Source organism: Gobius niger (genome assembly GCF_951799975.1).
Source record: "Gobius niger genome assembly, chromosome: 2".
Lineage (NCBI taxonomy): Eukaryota > Metazoa > Chordata > Actinopteri > Gobiiformes > Gobiidae > Gobius > Gobius niger.
Genome location: NC_136853.1, coordinates 13756074 through 13772609, shown reverse-complemented (window position 1 = coordinate 13772609; position 16536 = coordinate 13756074). Strand labels below are relative to the sequence as shown.

At 40.9% G+C, this 16536-nt stretch overlaps 1 protein-coding gene across 2 annotated transcripts in view; it reads left to right on the top strand.

The window, feature by feature from the left end:
* Positions 1-877: 877 nt before the first annotated feature.
* plppr1 (phospholipid phosphatase related 1) overlaps positions 878-16536 on the top strand; it is a 70552-nt gene continuing 54893 nt past the window's right edge. The window contains exon 1 of one of the 2 annotated variants that reach the window (XM_079582633.1): positions 878-1076. The gene's annotated coding sequence lies outside the window, so the exon portion shown is untranslated. The remainder of the gene's footprint in view (positions 1077-16536) is intronic. The other variant, XM_079582632.1, reaches the window with a different exon arrangement.

Sequence of the window (16536 nt, the reverse complement as noted above, 5' to 3'; positions counted from 1 at the left end):
ATGGAAAAAACGTGGCCTGTTCCTTTAAGAGCACTTCGATGTCGGCACAGTAAAGTCGAAATGCTCCTAAGGTATTATTACGCCAAACAATATAGTACCCCTTTTATCGGCTTTGAAAATCGACATGTTTAATTATGGTATTGTTAAAATGGTGGCCCATTCCTTTAATTATGGCTATGTTCATGTAACGTGGTAAGGTATTGGGTTCCCCTTACATCACAAGTAGAGGCAGAAATAGAAAAAAAACAATAGGTGTTTTACTGTTTACAATGTTTAAAATGCATTTAGTTAAATAGGTCCTTGTTACTTTTTTATGCCGTCCGTTTCAAGCCAAACCAGTGCCGTGAGCAAACGCATACATTGCATGCAACTTCCCAACAAATACAGAAATGAAGGTAAAACAAGAATGCAGTGGCTGCCTCTGTCCCACGTTCCAGTGGACTTCTCCAAAACCACTGATTTGTCCTGGTTTTACACAATTTCTGAGCCAATTTGGCTTCCCCCACAAACTAAAATTGAGTTCAGTTTTTAATGTGGAAAATCTGGTCCCCCTAGTGGCGCGTGTGTCCAATGGTAAAAAAAATAAAAAATAAAATAAAGCCTGCCTTCGTCACATTTAATTAAAGGTATTCCAGCGTCACCGCCGTGTGGCAAATCCCCCTTATCTTGTTCATGCGTAAAAGTGAGTCTTTCCGCATCCTCCTTCACTTTTCAACATGAACTCAAATGACCGTCTTTTCCTGGACGCCGAGGTCTCCGGGGTAGTCCGTCTGGGAATACGAACATTAAACACTAGGCTGCCCTGTCGCCTTTAACACAGGGCCCCAACATAGAATTAGGTTCGCTCCACTAGAGGCGAGTGTGTGCGTCTTGTCCCCGCCCCCCCGACAAGGCACAGCATCCATCCTCATGCTTCCTCACGATGCGTGAGCCCCATCTCAAACCAGAGAGGAGCTGAGCAGCCCAAGGAATAGTAGTAGCGTAGTAGTGGCGGTGCTCACGGCTTCCTTTCATCGTTTCCCCCCCCCCATTCTCTTTAATGGATACACATTTTTTGTGGAATACGTCCCATCGTGGTAAGTACCTGGCACTTTGGCGTTAAGAGATTTGGTCGTGGGAAAGGAAAGAATCGAGGCTGTGTTGCTATTGTCTGTAGCAAGTTCTGACTATAATCAAGTCGTAGCGCCGGTGTGAGTCTTTTTCTGCGCTCGGTTTGGCCAGGACATTGGAAATCTACTGCTTTGCCTGTGCTTATGTGAAGAGAATAGTATTTAAACGAGATGCGATGTCGGTATTTGGATAGACACCTGTCTCTACCAGCAACAGTGACCGCCCTCAAGCACGGTTTCTCCACCATGTTCATAGATTTTTGACACTGTAACCCTAACCGAAAAAACCCCCAAAACGTTTTATTTCATGCTCAAACATGAGCCTTAATCCGTGCGTAATTTTCACTCGTTAGGCTGCTCAATCGTGCCAGTTAAAATTCGCGTCCTACTCCCCGCCCCCCAACAACACAGACTGGCTGGCTGTCCGCTCCCCTCCTCGCAGTGCCCCCAGACGATGGGTTTCAGATCACTCACAGATTGAAATCCCATGGCTATTAAGAAGCCTCGATAAGCCACAAAAAGTAACCTTGAAATGGACCCCGCTTTTATGGGGCCCCCTCCTCGTTATGTTCTACACCTCTCTGAAGACCATTCGGCCTTTCACAGGGAATAAGGAATGAATGAAGTGTAGCTCAAGAACGTCTACCCAGTGCAATCTATCTTCATGGAGTTTAATTAAATTTCTGGTTGTCATAATTAGGTTAAAAAGAAAAAAACAAACAAACAAGCATTTGTAACAGCTTGTGATGTTATGAATCCATCCATCACCCTCATGAAGCATGTGTGTACAGGGATGTGGCCATTTTACATGGAGACACTCCTTGCCTGCAGTTTGCTTTTGGTGTGCAATGGTTAATCTTCTTTTCAACTAAAAAATAAGAAGCATTATCAAGTGTGACCCTGTTATAATATGTAATATCTAGAAATACAGCATTTCCTCACTAAATGCTATTGTTTTAGGCATTGATAGGTCTGCTTGACGATCCTAGTCAATCAAACATCTGTCATGTTTGGGATAGGCTTGTGACCCTCTGAAAGTCGTCCCAAAAGTGGGTTGCAGGACTTTTGTGGTCGAAGACGTACATAAAGTTGTTACTTGAGTAAAAGAATACTACTGGTGAAAAATTACTTCAATCTAAGTAAAAGTTGCTCAGTCAAATTATGTGAAAGTGCTGAGGTTTTCACCGTAGAAAATACTTAAGTAGTCAAAGTAAATAGTAGCCTCAAAATAATTTTAAGTGTTGTGAATAATAACTGTTGGAGATGTAGCAATGGGCTTCGAGAGGATAGATGAAGAATAGGCAGCAGTCAGGATGTCTTTATTTACCATCGGCATTAACAGAGACATGAACCTGAGACATTGCGCTAGTTCTACCATTGAAGTCTGTCCATGCTTCCACAGAACAGGGATAAATACCCTCGATCGAGCGTCAGACTGAGTGGCTGAGAGTATAGGCGCCTGAGCACCGCAGTCAAGGCTACGACAGAGATAGTACAACTTTACAGCTTGACACAATCATTTTGCAGCTTCAAAAACATGAAGGGATCACACTCAAGGCCATTGACAGTACGACTGCACTGCGCCACCTACTGTTCTAAAGTGTTCATTATAAGGCTTCAAATGCACAACATACATGGCCTAGTTTTACTTTTTGACTTTGGAGCTTTTGTCGAAATTTAATGGAGTAGAAAGAGTAGAAAGGAAATACATCTCAGGTAAAGTAAACTATTTGGTCACAGATGTGGTGATATAAGATGAATCCGGATACTAGTGTCATTCTATCTTAACCTTATCCTTTTCCGTACTAAAATCTCAGAGTAAATTCCACGTATTATATTGTTTATTGTAAGTGCCACCAGTTGTTACCGTGTAATTTGCTTGTGCATAATGTTTTCTCTGGAATTGTAATGTATGTCATATATGCCTCTAACCATGAATTACATATTTTGCACAAACAAAGAATCATATGGGAAAAGTTGAGCACCCTTAGCGTGCGTAATATGAGTTGCTGAAGCTTTTTGGAAACACATTTGGACAGGTGTAGATGTGCTTTACACATACTGTAGAGTAGAGTCCCTGATCTTAATAATAATAATGCATTGGTTTTATATAGCGCTTTTCTGGACACTCAAAGACGCTTTACATTGCACTATTCATTCATTCCATACTTGGTGGTGGTAAGCTACTATTGTAGCCACAGCTGCCCTGGGGTAGACTGACAGAAGCGATGCAACCAGTCTTTGCCATCGGCCCCTCCGACCATCACCAACCACTCACTCACTCACTACATTCGCTAGGCTTCCTGGTGTTACCAAACGGTCTCCCATCCAAGTAACGACCAGGCCCTTCCCTGCTTAGCTTCCAAGGTCTGACGGGATTGGGCATCGCAATGGCGGTATGGCCACTATGATCTTGAAGATGACTAAAAACCTTCACCAAGGCATTACACGTACTACCTCTACTTGTAAATAACACTTGTGTGTTTTGAAAGAATTGCTGATGATTTTCAGTTTTATTCCAGCAAGAATAAAACAAATACTTCATCTGGAAAATATTGGGATTACATTGGGTTTTTAACGTTAAGATAGATACAGAGGGCATCGCGTCATAGAAGGGGGCGTGGCCTTGCCGAGGGGGAAGGAAGTTTGGAATGTTTTGGAAAACTAACATTTTCTTTTTTTGGCTGAACTTGTTTATCACACAATAAAGTCAAGTCTAAATCAAAGTCCATATGGATGTTTTTTCACAGCAGATTGCTCAGTAGAAGCAAAACAAAGGCAGTTGTAGCTAGTGCTAGCTAGTGTTAGCATGTAGCAGGATTCTAACATGAAGCATTCTCTGTTATTTATGTATTTATGGGTTGTTGAACCACTTTGCTCCTCTCCACGTCTTTGTATCTTTATTTTGTAGAAAACTATATTCATAATTCAACATTTGTTAAAGTAGTTTTTGAATCATTAGAGAAAGATTAGATTTTCTCCACTTTGTTTCCCCCCTCAACTGCTTCAAAACATGACCATATATGGGCATTTCTGTATCTATTCACTTCATTGTGCATATTTTAAACATGTTCAAGAATTAACATTTGACTGAAGACTGAAATATGATCTACTTAAAGCCACACTGTGTAGGATTTTCACTTATAAATAAAATTGAAATACTAGCATTTATTTTATGATAGATTTTTTCATCATTGGAAAAATACCTCATAAATGTACAAACAAACATGTGTTTTTGCTGTGAGCGGCTCAGCTCTCCTAAGACATGACTGAAACTTTACTGGGAGTGGGTACGTCTCCAGCTCGTCTCCGTGGAGATGTTCACCATGGTCAGCAGAATTTGAGATTTAAGTAGGTTAGTTCCTCATCCAAATCCATTCTTTGATTATTCACTGCAGTAATAGCATTTTCTGTGTTGAGCTGGTCATTAGGAGCATGTTTTGCACTGATGGCAAAAATATAGTCCAAAAAGTTACACAGTGTCCCTTTAACTACAAATACAAATGCATCTCATATCATGCAACGTCTGTGGAGGTCTAAACTACAGGGTTCGCTGTAGTTTATCAAAGAAGAATAATGTATTGACACAATGCTTGTTCTATGTGGTTGAAAATCTTAAAAGGTCTTTTTTTGCAGGTATTTGTGGTTGAAAATGGAGGCTGCGAGTTTGTGGGTTTTTGCTGTGTGGTGGTTTTTGACAGGTGTAGCGGGGCACTTTCGTGTACTACAGCAGAAAGTGTTATTGCGCAGACAGATGGCAGGTGGCTGGGCTTCAGGTGAGCCTTTCCTTGGCTGTCACACACACACACAAAGAGAACGACTGCGCCTCCTGGCAAACATGCATTCTACTGTACCATGAGGCTGTAGCACAAATGTATAAGGCAGTGTTAACAACAACAGATGCTTTGTGCGTCAGATGTTGCTTTGCCAGTTTATATGATGAAGTCTGAAGTCATGCTGAGAGGACACTTTTTACCGCATGGTCCATCTCTCACATTATGACATCAGTGGAGGGCATCACCTCTGCTGAAGTCTACAGCAATGAGATTGAGGCACAGGCTGCTGTCAGGGATGTCGTAGCTTCTCCAAACATTCCTTCCGGTGGAAACCTAATAGCATGTTTCGACAATGAGGTGTTGTTGATTATTTTGCTGTGTGTGGTTTCAGGCCTGTGCACTTAATCACATTTTAACTTGATTCAATTATTGGTGTGGTGCTTTTGAGCAGAGGCAAGTTTATTTGTATAGCACCATTTGCACACAAGGCAAATCAAAGCAAGTCGAAATTAAGACTGCTATACATGCTTTTCAATCATGTGACCTTTGTTGTTATGGCGGCCATTTTGAATACCGAAGTAGAATTATGCAGTACTACAACATGTAACAATATCTCTCCTCACGATGAAAAAGAAAGACAAATGATTGACTGTGGCATTTTTATGTACTCGTAATCATTGCTCAAGAAGTAAATAGTAAAAACACGGCCCCAGAGATGCACGTTTATGTGAAGAAACCGGTGTTTAAGCTGCTCAAGATTTTAGCCCGCTACCGGTTAGCATTTAGCTTCAACAGCTCAGCTCCGACCTCTCCAAGAGAAAGCCTTGAACCACACTCCAAACATCTAGCCTTGGATACAACATCTGGGGTCAGTATTTCCTCAGTGTTCGTAGATGTGAGCCACACGTAGGGCTGTGCAATTAATCAAAATTCGATTACGATTATTACACTAAACGATTACAAAATTAGCATAATCGTTTTTTCTTTTTTTCAATTTGTTTTTTCAATTTTTTCTTTCTTTTTCATTTTTTTCTGGCAAAGCAGACTTGCATTATTTCATGGCGCTGGGATTATTTTCCCTTCACATTTCACGTGCCATGGCTCATGCTTTTGCCTGACATAAAAACAAACAGCGCTGTGTGATGATGTCATCAGGCCGCGCTGCTCAGTTTGCTTGCGCAGGTGTGAGGGCTGGCCAGCAGGGGGCAGGTGTGAAACAGAGACCTCTCCTTAATCGAGGCATACATGAAATCATTTGCACTTTTATGAATGCTCAGACAACAGAAAATATTCAGCATCGTTTTTTTTAAAATTAATAAATATATAAATAAAATAAAGACTTTTTTTTAAAGGCAACAAATAATCGTTTGAATAATCGTGATTTCAATTATGACATAAATAATCGTGATTATTATTTTTTCAATAATCGAGCAGCCCTAGCCACGTTTATCGTGTTGAAGCCAGCTGTCAATGGTTGACAGTTGCTAGCCAGTAGCATGCTAACGTCTTGAGCAGCTTAAACACTGGCTCAGACTGAGACTCTGTTGACATGACAAACTGTAAAAATCACAGAGAAAGGATTTTTGTTTCCTTTTTGATGTGTTAATTTAGTGAAGCAGCTCTTTAGTAAATCCTGCTGTAGCTCAACAGACAGAGCTGCGACGTCTGTGCCACATTTGCTGGTTATATCAGATAAACGTGCGTCTCTGAGGCCGTGTTTTAACTGTTTACTTCTTGAGCAATGATTACGAGCACATAAAAATGCCACTGTCAGTCAGGTGTCTTTCATTTCATCCTGAGTAGCGATATTGTTACATGTTGTAGTACTGCATAATTCTACTTCGGTATTCAAAATGGCCGCCGGAACTATGTGTGATGTCATTGGAGACGGATGTATACAGTGGTTGTCTTGCTGTTTCTAATTAGGATAGTCAGACTGGAGTAGCAGCCTTCTGGATGTATTGCTGCTAGAGGCCAGTGAGGAGGCCCTTACAGTAGTCTAACCTGCAGAAGACTTACATATGTGGATAAGCCTCCATAAGTCTGTTTTGGACACAATGCCTGTGTCTTTTGATTATCTCCATCATTGACTCTCAATGTTTAAACTGACTTTAAGGTTAGGTTAGATTCTTTTTGTTTCCGTGGGCCAAAGACAATGATTTCAGTCCTGTCTGAGTATAGCTGGAGAAAGTTGTTTTGCATTCGCACACTGATCTCATCTACTGCTCACTCAACTGCCATCAGTGACAGTAGATAATCTGAGTATCATCTGCACAGTTGTGGTAGGACGCATTATTGAGATCTGTGAGAGCATAAATGCAGCTTTCAGACCAGAAGATGCTCTGAGCTGAGAGGGATTCTTGGAAACCGGTAACATTCTAACCAGATTATCACATTTTGAAAACCTTAGCTATTATAATTTCCAATGGTTAAAGTCTTTTGCTAATTTTTGGACAAGGCAGACAATAACTTATCCACTATAATTCCCCGATGTCTGAATAAGAGGAGGAAAGCCGGAGCGTCGGTTAGTGAATTCTTAGAGAGAAAGACTCCAAAGGTCAGCGCACAACAGAGAGAGGACACTTACCTCCGGGCTGTTAACCTCGCCGACAAAATACAATCCACATTATATGAAACTAATTAAAAAGGGAAGTTTATCCAAGTGAATTAAAAAATTCCCTTGTATACAATCATAAATAAATATGTAACAAAATATATGTAGTGTATCATTTTCCTGCAACTCATAATAAAGTGGTCATTGCAACTATTTATTCAAAGGTTGTATTGTATAGTACAGGGGTGGCCAACCAGTCGGAAACCAAGAGCCGAAATTTTCAACCTTGATCCTATGAAGAGCCACAAAGGCACCGACCATTAGCGAGATCCCGGGGCGGTACTTTATTGTGATTAAATAGAATGTGACCGTTTTATTTAATCACAATAAACTATAACTTTATGCCTTTTTCTTTTTTTTAGATTGAATGGTTTTACTCCTCAACAAGATTGAAATACATGTATATTAAATGATATTTTGTGTTTCCTGTTCTGACTGAGACAGAATTAGATTATTATTATTATTTTTGTTTTTTTTAATGCTGGGGTGTGTTTGTATGTGGGGCCCTGCCCACTGAGCCCCCTTATCTGATCCACCCCTGGCCTGTGCGCTCAGTGCCTGCAGCTTCGTCCTGACTGGACTGTGCAGAGAACGCACTCTAGGCTGCACAAAGTTCATGAACTTTAACCAGGAGCCTCTGGACGTCTGAGAGTCTGTTTTAAGTTGCATCTGTTACAGTTATAGCACGTGTGAAAAGAAAAGTCATGACTTTGCGTATTTCCGCGTTACGATGTCGCGCTTCGCATCATACGCTTAATAAGAGCTCCGCTTTTTTCCATTTCCTAATTTTGATATTTTTCTGTGAATATGTGGCCAAATTACATCAAATAAAGAGTAGCTGATCAGAAATCTGAAAAAGCACAGAAGCTAATCCTAGTGCCACGATCTGCCTGCCTGTTGTTCAACCTACATCCCACTGTGAGTGACGCTGCACGGGCTCCTTTTACACGCCGCCTCGAAAAGGAGAGAGATACGGACTCTCATTCATGTAGAGATGGAAACAGGGTCTGTAGGACGATGGTTGGATTTTTGGTCAAAGGCTGTTAGTTTATGGGAAATATTTACCATTTATTTTGCAAAGAGCCGCATTGTATTAAACATATCCAATCATGCAAAGAGCCGCACTCTGATTGGCCAAGAGCCGCATGCGGCTCGAGAGCCGCGGGTTGGCCACCCCTGGTATAGTACAAGTCTTTTCACATCATACAGTAACTCATCCAGCAGTTCATTTACGCAATGATGGATAGTCTTTGCGAAACTGCCTTTTGTATTTAAAGATTATTAAATACAACACTCTCTTTCAAGGCCATTCTTTACAGTATCTTTGGTTCATTTACTGACTCCCACAGGTAGACTGGTTTGTTCTATTTGGCAACATTGGAAAACATGCTTTCCGATCTTGTACAAAAATGACTTTAAAGTGCTTCAATTACCTGAATTGATGTTGATTTTGAGTAGATTTGAACAATCTTATTACCAATGGAACAGGAATGATTCTTCTTGGCTTTGACTTTTGTGTCTCATTTCAAGTTTTTTTTTTAGATGTTCAAGATAATGTATCTTATCTTATGCAAATTAATGCTTGTTCCATTGGCAATCTTATTTGGAGACAGTACAAACCTGCTCAAACTCAGCATTTCTTGTCCTAATTCAAGTACATTTCAAGCCTTTAACCTAAGTTAAGAGGGCATTTTTTCCTCCCCAGTGGCACATGTCTGTTAACAAAGAGAAATCCTTTTCAAAGAAGTTATTTTTGTGAGGCAACACATACTGTATAAATGTGTCTAAATGTTCAATAATCGTTGAATACCTGAATATAGTGAAGTATTCAGGTAGTATTACGAGCACTACTACACTGCCCAAAAAGTGCACAGACCAACCAAAATGAGCTCGAAGCCCTCCACACCCCTCAAACTCTCGCTCACGCTCTCTGGTTCTTGTGCACGTCCTGGAAAATGAAACATTGTGATGGTACAGCACTGCCTGAAGCTCAGCTACTACTAGCTGACTAACATAAAGAAACCAACAACTTTGATGCTATAATTAAAGCAGTACTAAGTAACTCATGCCCCTAGAGGCCATAAGCGCCACTGTAGGTGTCGTAGCAAGTTACGATTTTTACTCATTAATTGTCTGTGAGAGTAAATACTACAGTGACATAAGATTACAATTACAATTACACAATGGAGATCATTTTTCTTTACTCAAACTTGGCTGTAAATACTGTTTAAGTGGCGCTAGCCTGCTTTTAGCTTTGCCCATTAGCCTGTTTGCTGCGTGATTCCATTAGTGTGTATTGGTGGCTCTAACCCGTAGGCAGCGAAGTTGCATTTGTGGTTTTCTGGCCAGAGACACCAGGGGGAGATGAAAAAAACAAAACAATCATCCCATTAACACACTTGTATTACCTCAAGAGGGACTTCGAAAAGATTTATTAAGGTTATCAAGTTACTTAGTACTGCTTTAACAGCAAAGCTTTAAACAACACAGGCATGCACTAGTAGATTATAAAACCAGTGACACCTTATATGTCCCGCCAGTCCTTGGACATTCAGCTCCCCTCCTCCTGCAGAACTGACTATTGATCACAATCACACATACAATCACACATACAAGCCCTCACTCAGCCTCTCCACTGATGACAGGTATTTGATCACTATGGGATAGAGACCGATGGGGGATGGTACTATTAGTGCAGTGGGGGTTTCCTGACAAAGCAGAGGATATGTAATTGGGACGTCCCGCGGGAGATCTCTCTAGCTGGAGGTGAGATAGGCGGCGTCTCTGGAGATCGAGCTGCGCATGCTGATACATACATACGGCGTGGAACTGCTGCACAGCCAGGAAATGTAGGCCAAATTTGACAATGTTTTGGTGATTTGATGAACATGTTTGATGAATAAGAAGCGTGCCAGATATAATTCAAGCTTTTCATCCAAGACATGTATAATTAGCTCCAATGAAGGGGCGCTAATGGAGAAACACTTCACTAAATCATAGCCGCACATTCCAGCTGGCTTTGTACAACGGCTGATTTTGTGGGTATAACGATAATACGTGTTTCTCTAATTTTGAAATATTCTAATTCTTTTGTATTGCTAGAGTGCATAAAGCACAGTGGGAGGTTTGGTCCATTTGTCTTGGGGGGCCACGTTGACGCCCTATGTTTTGTCTGAACCACCCAAGGCGCTGGACAAAAAGCATTTTGTTGGAAATTCCATGACATGAATAATTATTGATGAACCACTGACCTTTGTGTTTACTTGGTTTATTTATTTATCTTTTTAAACTCTCATTCAGGCCACATTTTATCAGCTTGCTGCGATTCAACATTTGATTTGTGAAATATTAAGAATATGAAAAAAAAAGGACATGTATTTATGGGATTCCTTTAAACGTAGGTGAGAAGCTCCAAGACTTGGAGAAATGGTGGTATTTAGACCATTGTCCTTCTTTCCCCCTGGTTTTATGTCTCACAGTGGCACTTTGTCCGGTTCTCAAAGGGGTTGCTGCAGTGGAAGAGGATTTATTGCTCGTATGGATGTTTTCTGGGAGAGCAGCAGCAATTTAGGTTCTCGTCTTCTCTCGTCACATGATTGTTAAAGCTTGAAATGTATTTATCAGCCACACAAGCGTACTAATTAAAGGCTAAGCAGGCTACACCAAGTTTAATTTACAACTGGTTTGAGACATGGTTACCAGTATGGGTGTAGTGTATCATTCCAGCCAGCATAGCATGTTTGGTTCAGTCTACTTTTCAACCATTGACCTTCAATTCTGAGTGAAAGTGCAGAACGTCTTTTCCGATGTATTATTTGTTATATAAAATCAAGGTTTAGAAAGGGGTGGGACTAGGACAAGGTAACCCCTCCCTGTGGTCTTTATTTATTCAGCCTGTGGTCAGAAATTGTTTGTGTCACTGACGGAGCTTATTGGATGAGAGGAGCAGCGTCCTACACTTTAACTAAACAGTACAGATGATGACTCAAGAACCTTTGTCTGTGATGAGCTTCCTAACACAGCTTAGTGTTGTGTCAGAAACATACCTATGGTTTTGTTATGGGTTAGTCTTGTTGAGATGCTCATAGGGATAGGTACTGTTAATCGATACCAAAATGGTATCGGAAAAACAAGTTTTGGTACTACTGGTTTTAAAAGCTTGAATAAGTGATACACATGTAAAAGAAATAGTCTTTTTTCTGGTTCTAGTTGACAGATATTTCAGTAAAGGTATTGAAAAAGGTATTGTTCAGATATCGGTATCGAAAACCAAGTATCGTTAAAATACCGGTATTGAAAAATAAAGTAGCGGCACCCAGACCTAGCTACTCATGCATGTTTTAATCCTCGTTACATTTAAAGTACCATCTTATCTTATCTTACTCTCATGGCAATTATTTAAGGCCATTACACCTACCTCAGTTCTATAATAGCCAAACAGTTTGTCTATCTCTGGGACTCCGCTCTCATTATCTTCCACCCAGGCTCCCCTCCTCTCTCCCTCCCCCAGAGAGCAACAAGAGGCAAAAATGTCTACACGGGACCTGGCAACTAACATTTACAGTGCATGTTGAAAGCTTTAAGTAAGCACAAGATGTGATAATCACGATCTTCCTGTACTGCTCAATAATTGTATTTGTGGATGTGCTGCAGGAGGTTTCTGTTATGAATCACCTCATGTATGCAGATGTCCTGGATGTGTTCTGTCCAGTTAGTGCAGAACTTCAACATCTTCTGAATATCTGTTCACAATATGGAGTATATGAAAAGCAATATAATGATTGTGAGAACTAAGGATGACATGTCTCTAACATCCCTTGAGTTCACCCTGTGTGGCAGTGTTCTTAACGTCACAGATGAGGAGATGAAGTACTTGGCTCATTATATTTGAAGTGACCAGCTGTGTAAACTGTATGGACAATCTAACATGTTATCATTATGTGTTCTGTGGATGTCAAACTTAACTTGTTTATAACCTTTTTTTCCCCTCTGGACATACACTGCACAGCTGTGGCAAAGTTTTAAAAAGTCCAGCCTGCAGAGGCTCACAGTTGCATATAATGGCAGGCTGCTGTTACAGATGCTGACTGTGGATACGCTCTTGTCCTGCTGCACTTAGTCACTGTAAATTCATGCGTAAACTTAGCAACTCAGAATGCCATTGTACAGACTGTAGTGTGTCTTGAGCAGAGGTTCCGTTTCGGGGCACTGGCAGACTGGCAGACCTGCGTCCAGATCCGGAGTCTGGACCCCAAAGCCTTTCCATCCTCTCTATATACTTAATATCTCAGGATGAATTGGCAATTATTTAAACAGTATTAATAACACTGATCAGCTCTGCTATGTAATTAGACAATCTGTGCTTATGTTTTGCATTTTAAGAGCAATTACTGCACATGTTCAGACCCTGAACATATATCGAAAGTTACAAAAGTAAAGTTTGTGGACCTCGAGCCGATTTTGTTGGGGACCCCTTGTCGGACACTTTGGCCAGCTGGGTAGGAAAGACAGGTGGTAAACTTATCACAGTCCCTGCCTATCCAGTTCTGTCTGTGTGATCAGCTGCACAACGCGTGTTGGGCTGTAGGATGCCCTTCCGCACCTGTAATGTGGCTTCAGGTGCAAAATAAAAGCGATTCATTTTCTCACAGCTGAAATATTATGGAAGGACAGAGCAAAACACAAGCTAAATGTATCAAAAGACAGCCTCAAATGATTCACCATGCACCTAGCTGCCACACTCAGAGCGGCTTCAGACACTGGGAAACTCCCGGGGCAGTCTGAACGGACAAGCCGGGGAAAGCGCCTCTAAACACGGCCACACTCCCGTGAAGAGCCGCTGGGAGGCATCGCTTTAGTTTGACTGAACATGTGCAGGTTGAATATGCATTAGCTCTTAAACACACTTTTGTAAAAGTACCTGTTGGAGAAAAGTGTTTCCAGTGCGGTGATAGCGCTTCAACTGCGCTGTGTAAAAGAGCCTAAAGGCACGATGATAGACATATAACCATTTTTAATATTTAGACCTGTCTCACACTTTGTTCTACCAGTCATTGACTTACGTGCAAGATTGTATTTAGCCGATTTTCCTTTTTCTTCTCCAGACTTTTTCTCTCGAGGGGAAATTAGTTTTCACTGACATCTCTTGTCAAACCGGCCAAAAGATGGCTTCAGCCGGCTGACGGAAACCCTGGTCCTGAGATCAGCTCAATGAGATTCACATCAAACATCCTGTGTGCTTCTGCCTTAAAGGGACTACACAGAGTTTAAAAATGTTAAAATTATGTATTTTCCTCCCCCTACATGTTCCAGCCATGTCCTAATGTGTAGAATGAGCTTAGACCTGTTCACCACAACTGCCTCTAAAATCCTGGAAGTGCCGTCTTGCATGAGCTTAATATAGAAGCTGGAGTTACGCATAAGACCTGAGGCGGCAGTAGTGAGCATAAAATGACGAACTTGCATCTAGCCCCTTTAAAGTGTGTGGCAGCTAGAGAATTGCTGGTGCCTATCGTTTACCTTGTAACTATGGATCATGTGTTCGCACTTGTGTCCTTAATAAAGATTGAATGAATATCACCAAATATCACAAAAAAGCATAGCATGAATAAACTTAAATGTAATATCTCAAAACTTAAAGGCACAACTTTAGTCTGAAAATGATGGAGCTACAGATCCGTGCGATGAGGATACACTGCTGACGTCTCATTCGGGCTAAAAACAGAGAGCTCTGACATCATGCGCTTTGATCTAAATATATGTCTCAAAATTTAACAGGAGCAAACATGGGAAATGAGACAGAAAAACACACTGAGCTTTCTCCATACTGGGGGAAAATGCGCACCATTTTCTCGTCTTCTTAGATATTTCCACTCATCCATATGCAATCGGCACCTACAGCATTCGCTCTTGTTAACTAATAGCCCTTGTTGTGGTTGGGAGCAATAATCACGACCCGAGGCATGAATACCCAACAGGACGCTAACTAGCTCTTTTGATCTTGAATAAATAAAGATATACCATTTAATTGAGTGCAAATACAAGAGCAGGGCATCTGAGTTATCTAAGCCTTTGCCGCGAGCATGAGCTACGTATCAAAAGTCCCAACAGATAAGCAAATTAGACGGTTATTGCTCCTTTAAATAGATGGTATCTCTCAGATGTTGTGCAATTGCTACAAGTAGGCGTCCATTTAAATTTTAAACTGAGGTTTTATCCAGGGGTGGCCTTGAAAACAACTAGTCCACTTCTTACATCAACTAAGTGTTTGATCAAATCTAAAACTGCAGATGATCCTAACACCCGGAGGAGCCCAAGTACCACAGTTTGATGCCGATACTGAACTCTGACGATTTTCAAAACACAACATTCACACCATTACAGTAATAATAGGTGTGTTTGGCAGTATATATGCATGATGATATACCTACACTGTATTTCAATTGCCTCTTTGGTGACAGATCCACGTACACAACCCTCTAAGTGCATTTTTAGAAAGGCTGCTTTGAGAATCTCGTGCCTCTTTAGAAGCCACTCTCCTAATGATGTCCCCAATGTTATCCAAGACAGATATTCACATGCTCTTAATAATTCAGCTGTGTAAAAGCTTTTTAACTGCCTCGTAAGTGGAAGTTTGAATATTTATATGATTGTGCTAGATTAAAAAGCCGAGTGAAGAAAAGCTCTTAAAGTCAGGGGTAATTTGCGACGCTAGAACTTTGAAAGGACTCTTTGGCGGTTTTGGTGGCGAGATGGCTTTGCGTAATCGGGGAGAAGCAGGAGGTGAGAGCGGGGCCAGCCTCGATGGCGTTCTGGGAAGTGTAAGAGTTGAGACAAAGTGCGTTTCAGGTTTTCTGAGAAGTTCACAGGATCTCATGAAAACGGCCTAAATCTGCCAAAGACAGCAAATGCATATTGATGCTGCGTTCCAGTTCGGTCGGAAGCCGGAAATCCAACGTTTTCTCCGAATTGTAGCGTTCCAGTTAGGGCTGTCCCGATAATTACTATATCGACTTATCGTTCAGTAAATAACAGATAAACTCTATATTTTTGGGCTCTATATTTATCGTTGGTACATTTATTATCATTTCCCCCTATTTTTTCTTTGTAAAACTTTGATTTCTGACTGAAGTGAATTGAGTTCCATTATATTTCATGTTTATTGCAGCTTGTGTGGTATTTCAGGATATATTGATGCACTTTTAGAACAAAGGTTTGCTGTCATTTTTATGCCTGAGACTTGACAGTATCTAGTATCATTAGAGTCATTAACATCGTGGTGACAAGCCGAGTTCCAGTTGTTCAGTTCGTCAGAGATTGTCAAAAGTTACAACTTTGTTGTGGATGCAAAATCAGTTTGCAGTGGTATTGTACTTCATAGTAATATTGAGTCAGAGCTATTTTGTCTTTTAACACATTGAGGCTGTGCTGTTTTGGGGATTTACCTGTAGAGTGCCAACAATCCAGCCCATTTTTCATGATATTTGTAGGACCACAGCATATTCTATGTTTTAGCTATGGACACATGCTATGGCTCGTTTTAAAGGTGAGACTCTAAGAGAGACTCTAAGCTCTCAGTAGGTGAAAACAGTTTAATTCTACAGAGGCTAGTTTATTATCAAAATCACAGATTTTTTTCTAGAAACGGAAATAAAGGGGGTTTTATGCAACACTCACCTTCCTTTTCTCCTCTCTCCAACTCTCTCCTCTCTGGCACTAGCGTTATGGGAAGAGGCAAATGCCTAAATATCTCTGTTTCAAGTCAAGTTTCAACAACAACATTGCTGACACGTTTTGAAACACCACGTGTTGCCGCAGATCGATCACTTTTTATTGCATGCGCATTTAAACAGCCTGGTTCTCGGATTGAAGACCTAAACAGGATGTTTCTCAGTCGTCCTTGAACTGATTTTGACCATTTAAAAACTGAAAGAAACGTTAAAATCTCAAATGTTTTGATCTTTTCATGGGAAGCCGCTCTGCTTTGTCAAAAGTGCTCCAGAAAGCGAGAGAGAAGTGTTGGCTCTCCAGCTGTTCG